Source organism: Pagrus pagrus (assembly GCF_965226575.1).
Source record: "Pagrus pagrus genome assembly, chromosome: 5".
NCBI lineage: Eukaryota > Metazoa > Chordata > Actinopteri > Spariformes > Sparidae > Pagrus > Pagrus pagrus.
Window position 1 is genome coordinate 35,801,583 of NC_140189.1, and position 9,181 is coordinate 35,810,763.

Genomic DNA, 9,181 nt, shown 5'->3' on the forward strand with positions numbered 1-9,181 from the left:
AATGAATAAATAAATATATAAAAGAACCACAAACCACCGCACCAACATTAACAACAACATAATAATAATAATAATAATAATAATAATAATAATAATAATAATTAATTTTTACATAGTCACTGTGACTGTCCCACATATTCCCTTGACTTTATTTTCTAAACAAACAACAGTTTACATTCAAAAGACAAAAGTGATTTATGTGTTAGAAACTAGCATAAGTTGCTTAAGGGCTCATCACAATGAGGAGCGTAATATATTTACATATATGTGTATATTATACAGCTACAACAATAAAGAGGTTTTTAAATTCAACTTTTTTAACTCAGTGTGTTAGCTTATTAGGCAGTTAGGTCTAAATAAATAGTCTTCTGTTATAACTTTAGTGTAGATTCACTCTATGTTAATTTAAAGAGATAAATGCAGTTTTGGTCAGACAGATTCTACAAACTGAAATACTAGCATCAGGGCCGTCGACAGGGGTGGAACACTAGGTCAGCTGGCCCTGGTCCTGGTGGGGCCCAAAAGGACCCTTTGACCCTTAAAATAATGTGCCGTACAGGCCCTTCATCATCTTGTTCTGGGCCCTGCTAAGCATTGAACGTTTCACTTCAAAAACTGGTACTTTTTATTAGTGGGTGTTAAACACAATGACACGAAGTCTTCAATGTAATCTATGTACCTTTGCCTTCTTGAAAAAACGGCCTATTTAAATAATTTAAAGAACTTATGGAAGTTCAAGTTTTTGTAAATAATATTAATAATAATATTTTCATACAAATGCAGTTCAAGCTGCTTGGGGGGGGAAGAGACTTGCATCAATGAAACCAAAGGAAAATAAAGAGAAGATAGATAGAGAAGATAAAAATGAATGTATAAGTGCAGTGATAAGATACAAATTAATTACTTGACAAGAATGCCAAACTGCATTCAGTAGGTTTTAAAGTTGCTTGAATGAAATGAATCCAACAGCATGAGAGAGATGGTGGGTTTGTGAATTAAGAGCCAGTCCCTCAGAGCTTTAAACACAACGAGTTGGATGTTAAACTTAATTCTAGTTTTCTTTTTTCATTTTTGTCTTTATTTGGTCCAGCCATATAAAAACATGTCATTTGTCAGAGAATCAGAGAAGCTGTAGGGAACAGTATATTCTCTGTGTGCAGCCACTTGTTAGTCTTCTCTCTTGGCAATAGAGGGCACCGCAGGCACACACTTCAGACAATCGTTTGCAACCATTGGCATCTGCTGATGTTTTTTTGGTGTCGCGTAAAGCAGTGTCATTCAGTCATTCATGCACTCAGGGATTTTATGTAGTTGCTGAAAAGAAGATCCCAATAAAATGTATGAATTCACTATAGCCTAACGACCTCATGCTCAGGGGGCCAGGCATTTGAGTTGTCTTTACACAGTATGTGCACAGAAAGTCTCCATGTCTTAAACCAGTATACACCTTGGCATTTTATTCCTGTTTTTCATTTTTAATGTATATTTTATTACTCATGCAAACCCACTTATGATAGGATCATGTAGGTTGTACAGTTGTTTACAGTTCTCTATTGATATATTAGAAGCCTGCTGATAAGATGCACAAATGTATTTGGCACCGGATTAAAATAATGTTGCCAATGATGTTACACCACTGCTGCTATTCAAACCCGATGCATAACATGGGGGAAAGAGTGCTAATGGTACCATACACAAAGGTGTTCGGGGATAAAAGTGTGGGAAAAACCGTGTTACTCGACAATCTGCAGCAGCACACAGAACATGGTGGGTCTTGTAACCTGAATCCTCTGACATCTTGAGATCTGCAGTACTTAGGCATCATGGAGGGTGGGCTGCTCTCAGCACTACACACAGTCTCATACACTCTTGATCTCATTAACATGTATTCAGCAATTTAGTATCAAAAGATAAAAAAGTCCTGAAACAATTATTTTCATTAAAATCTTGCAAAACAAAAAACAACACAATAAATGTTCAGAATATATTAAAGAAAAGGTGCAACGATACATATGTTTTTTGACTTGTGTGGCCCTAATTCACACAATCACACAATTAGGACTTATATTAGCAAAATTAGGTTGAAATGTATTTGTTTCTTTAGCAAAACAAAACCTCTAAAGTAACTCTAATTGGCTTTACATTGCTGATCTTTGCAGCGGTAACCCTTTCACTGAAGAGAAGCACTTGTGACTGAAGTGTTTGAACCCCCCGGACCGTTTGGGGGGTGAATGAGTACTTCTCTTCGCTCCCTGAACAACAACCATCGAGGGGCTCTTGAGAAAAGAACTGAACCATTGGCTTGGTGGGCAGCGGTAGAGGACTGTGGTTGTCCTGGGCAGCTCCCAGACCTATGTTAATACATGTGTGAATATGAGTGTTGAAATGACATAGTGTGGGCTCAGCAAACATTTCCCCAGATAATCATGTGGCTTATGTATTTGGGGGAATATTATTTAAATCAACAGTTTGCATTGTGTTGAGCTGTATTTCTGGTATTTTTTTAGGCGTTTGCAGCAGTGAGACGTCTTACGCTTTTAAACATGTCATACATCTGAGGTTTTCACTCAGACGTGGGCTGGGACCAGTTGGTTTTCCCAAGAATTACTTACAATTATTTAATTATGGGAAGAATGAAAAATCGTAGCTTTGTGGAAAAACTAATTTTCAAATGGGGAGAAAAATATTTCTGGGTTGTGGCTGAGCTGCATCTGAATTAGTGCCGTCTACCCTGTTTCAACAGGCCGTCGTATTGGTATTACATGCGGAGGTCTCCTTGATCCCTCCCAGAGGGCTTCCAACCTGTGGACCACCCAAAAGCTGCCATCCTAAACAAAGACTCGCCCTTCATTCATCCTTTAGTAGTTTCTCAGTCTAACAGAGTGACTGGCAAGTTTGCCTTATTCCTACAACCTATGTGCGTCTGTAGCAGCAGAAATTTGGCATGAATGCTTTGTTTCTAGGTGTCTATCATTAATCATTAAAACTCTTACTGATGCATATTTCTTTGGATTTTTACACTATTTGAGATATTGCTTAAAAAAATAACTAAGAATAACTTTGATAACAACCAAATAACCTCGACTTTACAAGCATCATTCATTCTTGAAAATATTCCCTTTTCCATTCATCCCTTTGTACGAGACAACTTGTAACACCTTGTTGAGATCTATAGATGAAAAGACAAGCACTTGCCAATGAGGTCCAAATCAGATTCAATGTAAATTGGAAAAAAAAAGAGAGGCACAAGCAATATATTTTCATTCTTGGCAGCCGTTTTGAGTTTGAAGAGCCGTTGTGATCAGTCTCGCTTCACCGAGCCTTCATAGTCGGGCCTTGTGTCCCCTGCTGTCTGCCATTTCCTCTTGCCATGTAACATCTTATCTGCTCAGCCTGCGAGGTCACTGCTTATCTGATTGACAGGGCTTTGACTCCACGCAATATCCAAATAACCTGAGGGCCTGGAGGCGCAGGAGGATCACAGCATGGCAAAATCCACCGGTTGGGACAGCGTGCAAGAGCGTGAGTGAAGAGGCAAAAGAGCCGACGAGAAGGGAGAGGATCAAGGCGAATCCAAGCCTTTCATTTGTTGTCATTTCTTCATGTCAAAATCAGAGACAATAGAACCCCTATTTTCTGGTGTCAGCAAATCCGCCAGCTATTTCTCCCATCCTTCATTTTTATTGGAAATGATTAGTTTATCTGACGGATCAAACACCTGCCATGACTACAAAGACAGTGCTATTATGAAGAATTTGAGGATTAATTTTCATTGAGTTAAAATGACAGAACTAAAAAAGGAGGAATGAATTACAAACTTCTTCTGTGTCTGTCCTTAGGTTGGATGTTAATTATCACTCTGCATAATTTAATCATGCATGAGGAAACTCCTTTTAACCATGGTGATCTGAATCAACTGAAAACTCAATGAGCTGATAGAGACCCCATTTACCTCTGTCCTGGACATCCTGTGCCAAAAACAACCTCACAACCACCCAGCTACTAGAATCTACGTTCCGCCATGCCAAAATGGAGGCCCCCATCCCTCCTCTCTCTCTCCATCTCTCAGAGCAATCAGAGCATGCAGGGGTGGACTACAGCTTTTGTTTCTTTTGCTCCAGCAATTGGCCGCCAAGTGGCAAGCTAATGACGAGAGCCCTCTTGGAATGACTCCAGAGCAGTACAGCTTGCGCTGCTTGATGGGCAAGGGCATAATGAATGATGTAGGGCAAGCCCTTAGGCCTCCCCCTGGCACAAAACCCAAACTCCCCAATATCACAATCTGAACCACTTTAAATGCTTGATAAAAAACATGCACAGGAATTTGTCTCAGAGAGAAAATTATGCTAGGAATTACAGACAGAGTCACCAAATTGCACAGCATGCTCTGGCATATACAGTACAATGAAACATGTAAAAGACATTTGCATTACAATTGAATACACACATCTGTATAATGGAGTGTGTTTGTACTATGAGGCATCTGATATGTCTGTGCAGGGAGTTTGTGCATTTGCCTAGAAGGCCCATTGTCATCTGTCGCTGCTGGTGTTAAAATGATACCATGAAGTCATGTAGAATAATATTCATTACTCAAACCTAATGTGTGTAAATAAGCTCAAAAACAGTATGCACTAATAGCAGAATATAGCCACATACATACACACACAGGAAAATATGGAATCAAAAAAAAAGATGAATCCGGTCAGAGAAATAAAATAATCATGCACTTTGATCTGTTGTCACTGGCAAGATTTTAAAGAGGCACCTATAACTACAAAAGTGTAGTTGAAAACAATTTTTAGATATAAAAATTCACATGTAACAATCAATTGGCAGAAAAAAATGTGGCTATGTAGAAACCTTATGTTTCCTCACAATTCAATTTTTAATATTATGTTGAGACAACGTTGTGCTTATACTTGTTAAGGCACGTGTGTCACCTAGTTAGGGTTAGGAAAAGATCATGTTTTGGCTTAAAATACCCGCCTTTGTTGCCACAAAGATTGGTTGCTTCAATCACCCAGTTTTATCAGTTGAAGTGGTTTGAACAGTGGTCTTTTACCTGGTAGCCATCTCGTCCAGATGTCACGCCACCACCATCCCCTCGTCCCGATAAGAAAGTTGGCTCATATAAAGATACCCTGTGTGCATATCACACAGGGTGCTGACATGTTGACTCCATGTCAAAGTGTCCTTGGGTAAGATGCTGGATCCAAAATTGCTCCTGGTGGCTCTTCCATCAGTGTGTGTGTGAGTACGCCTATGAATGGTCATCGGTCCTGATGATGGTAGCCTCTTCCCCAGAATGAATATGTTTGTGAATAGGTGAATGCTGACTTGTCTTGTAAAGCATTTGAGTAGTCATTATGACTAAGAAATGTAGTGCATTTACCACTTATTGAAGTTGATGCATGTATGAAACATGATTTTGAATGTACACGTGGTTTGCAGGAAACATACAATGTCAACATTTTATTCTGGAAGCTGGGCTGGAAAAACTGAACAAGACATGTAGGGAAATAAGCAAAGAACAGGTTAAGAACATCAAGACAAAACAAATTTCATAATGTCAGCAGAGAGGACAACAGATACGGTAATGTTGAAATGTTTAAAAGAAATAAATAAGGAGTTGTGAGAAATGCCAGCATACACCAACAGAAGCTTAGTTTGTGGAGTACTCACAACATCAGCTGTCCAGCAACATCCCGCATGATGTGACAAAGCAGCACAAAACATGTTCACATCCCTCATCATCAGTACAAAAATGTCCTGGTTTCAATGAAGCCCATTGAATTTTGTTGGTTTATCAGTGAGTGTGTCCTATCTGGCTGCTGTTAAGGTCTGTGAAACTTTAGCGATACTGTACATTTGATCATTATCAAGACAGCAGTGGCTGTTGCACGCCTCTTTTGCTCTAAAGTAAACATGCAAATAATGAAACAGGTCATGCACATAGAGATCTGGCATTTGCTTTGACTTTGCTCTTTTTTTGTGTTATTCCAACAAAACCTCTTGCAAACCAAATGCATTTCGTTTTACACTTAAAATGGAACTGTAACATTCACGTTTTCCTGTCTGTGGGAGTCAGGATGCCTTGAAAACCATAGTCCTCAGTTTAGATAAGCTAGAGGCCAAATAATGAATGACACGGTTGGAAGATGCTGAGATAAGACGAGTTTGCCAACAAGAACAAGTTGGCCTGCCAGTGTCGGAGGAAAAGAAAGCTCCGTATTAAATCTTATTAATGTGGCACAATAGAGCGTTGTCTGTCATCGACTGAATTTTCATTACTCACGTGTGTGTGCAGCTTTTGTGGAGAGTGTATCCGTGTGCTCAGGCCTGTGAGGCGTGTGCACACAAACGCACACACACAAAATGCAGTGATCCGTGATAACTTTCAAGCGTCTCGGTTATCTTGGGATTATCTAAGGACTTTGACTTTTCTCCACAAGGGGCATGAAACCCTTTGACCTTTTAATTGTAAAATAACAGAGAAACTTTTTATGGTGATGGCCGGTGGAACTGTTAAGTGAATCGCAAGACCAAACAAGGACAAATTAGAAAGATAGAAAGCTATAAGTAACATTCTCCCCTTTCTCAAGAGCTGTTATGTGAGTAATTCTCTTAACATCCCAAAGAATTGGTGGTAGTGGACTTTATCTATTCTCATACTGTAATTGTTCGCCTTTCTCGTGATATGACTAAAAAGTTTCAGGGTTTTCTGAGTCCATTCATGCAAGATTCCCAGCTCATCCTGCCCACACTCATCTCTCTTTGAAATTTAAGACCCACAAAGAGGAGAGACACACTTGCTGCTCTTGTCATCCGCTGTATCTGCTCTGTGCAGCTCACTTATCACGCAGCCATCTTATCTTCATGGGCATTTAAGAGAATAAGGGTGAAGGGATAACAAACTCAGCCGAGAGGAAGCCTCGCCTAAATCCCAAAGGAGGATGCAGGCTAGGCGAGTGCCGCTGTTACAGGCTGTCTACACCATGGTTAGACCGATATGTCGGGTTTTGGTCAGTATTGGACAAAATCTGACATACAGTATTTACCAGCTATAGGATATGATGATATATCAACAGATAATGAGCCTTGATTACCCTTGAATGTTGAATCATATTTTATTTGCAGTTTCAAAATATAATTTTGTTTTCTAAATTCTTTATTTGAAGGTACAAACATATTTTGACATATTTCCTGTATTACTTAAAGGTACCCTGTTGTGTTTTCGACCACCAGAGGCACTATGGAGCAGTGTTTTCATGAGTGGGTTTTGTTTGTATCTCATGCTGTACTATCACATGCATGGTGGTGCACATGTACATGCACATACGCATTCCTGCCCACGGTTTCACTCTATTCCACTCACTGGTGGTGTCGGTGGAAAAGAAGTCATGCACAAGCAAAAAGCAGTGAATGAGAAGACTTGTTAAAAAATCACTTTTGCAAATGTTTCTTGACAAAAATGTTCTGTAACCCTAACCTAAATTACTAGCTCAATCCAGTTTCATCAGTTGGGGTACTTGGCAGATTTAGTGTCCCACAATGGTCTAAATTTCATTGAATTTTCTTAAACGTCTGGGGGGGAAATTACTGAAAATTTCAAAACTCTGGGCCAAAATATTGGGTCAATTGGCAAAATGCCAGTTACGAGTTATTAGTAAGAAGGAAAGTCATTTGGCATTTGCCTTTATTAGATAAGAGACAGGAGATGAGGGTGTAGTAATTGGGACTGACATGCAACTCTAACCCCAACCCATATAAGTCAACTGTGAAAGAAGCTTATCAAAACCCTTATTTACGCTGCTTGTTCGGTGGCAGCCTCTAGTGGCCGTAGTAATAAAGGAGTAAAGGAGGAAGTCTGGGGAAGTAGTATAAAGAGCAACAAGTCGGCATAGGGAGGAGTTCAAGGACGGAGGGTGGGGTCAAACAAGCACAGGAATTTCACTCAGGAGACCGCTGTTCATGTCCAGTGTGAAACCAAAGTCAACAGTGGGTTCTCTTCAACTTACTAACGTAGTGAAGTTACATTACGGACATAGCATAGGTACAGTTATGTTCCGAATGTATGAACATTCATAACATAACTGACATAGTTATTTTAACCCAAATCACAATGTTTTCCTAAACCTAAACAAGTAGTTTTAATGCCTAAACCTAACAAACTGTCACTGTGAAACTCAACAAGCAGCCAACAGCCATGTTGTTTTGGGAATGGTGATATGTTTTTCTTGGGGTTTCTGGCAATTGATTGATTCAGTGGTTTAGGTACAGTATGTGTTGGCAACAGAAGTTCCCAGCTGGGCTTGAACCGGAGATTTTGCAGTAACATCAATGCCACCAGGAAATCTCTAAATTTGGAACTTTGCCACAGAAAAAAGGACATTGCCCTCTAGCTGCAACCAAATGCTCAAGACTAAGGAAAAAAGTCTGATAATGGAAATTTTTGTCCGCTTAAGGACACAATCATATATGCATTTAGTCATTGTTGTAAGTTTTTGATGTCATTAAGAGCACCTCTCTGTTGCAATATACAAAGTCGCCTATTTATGTTGGCGGCACAAATATCGGTATCGGTCCTCTGCGATCAACTGTAACTCGGTCGACTGCCTGCAATAGGGTGGCCCTGTTACATCAGCTTGCAACATCCAGATAAATGCACATCAAAGCATTACGGTGCTATGAGATGCCTCTGAGAATGCCGTGAGCGTGTGTGTGTGTGTGTGTGTGTGTGTGTGTGTGTGTGTGTGTGAGAGAGAGATAATGGCAATCCTTTGATGCCCAAGAGTGATTTGGTACAAGCTTTCTGGCGCATTATTTCCCTTCTGGCCTCATGTAAAGAACTTTGATGAGAACCCAGAAGAGAAGACCCTTATTGCCTGCACTTACTGTGACAATAACGGAATTGTTTTGGAGTCTTCACCCCCGTCTCATCTTCTTCTCTTCCATCCTCACATGCAGGCAGTCTTTCATCTATCTTTTCTATCTTCTTCCGTAGCATGCAACTGCTGAGATCGCCAACCCGTGCCGCCACCTCTTGGAGGAAGCAGGGCTATCTGCACGAGTCGTCTTGATGACGCTCACTCTCACTGACATGACACACACGGGATGGGAGCTGATGAGTGTTTATACAACATAGTCATAACACACATATGATATGCTTCATCGGTAC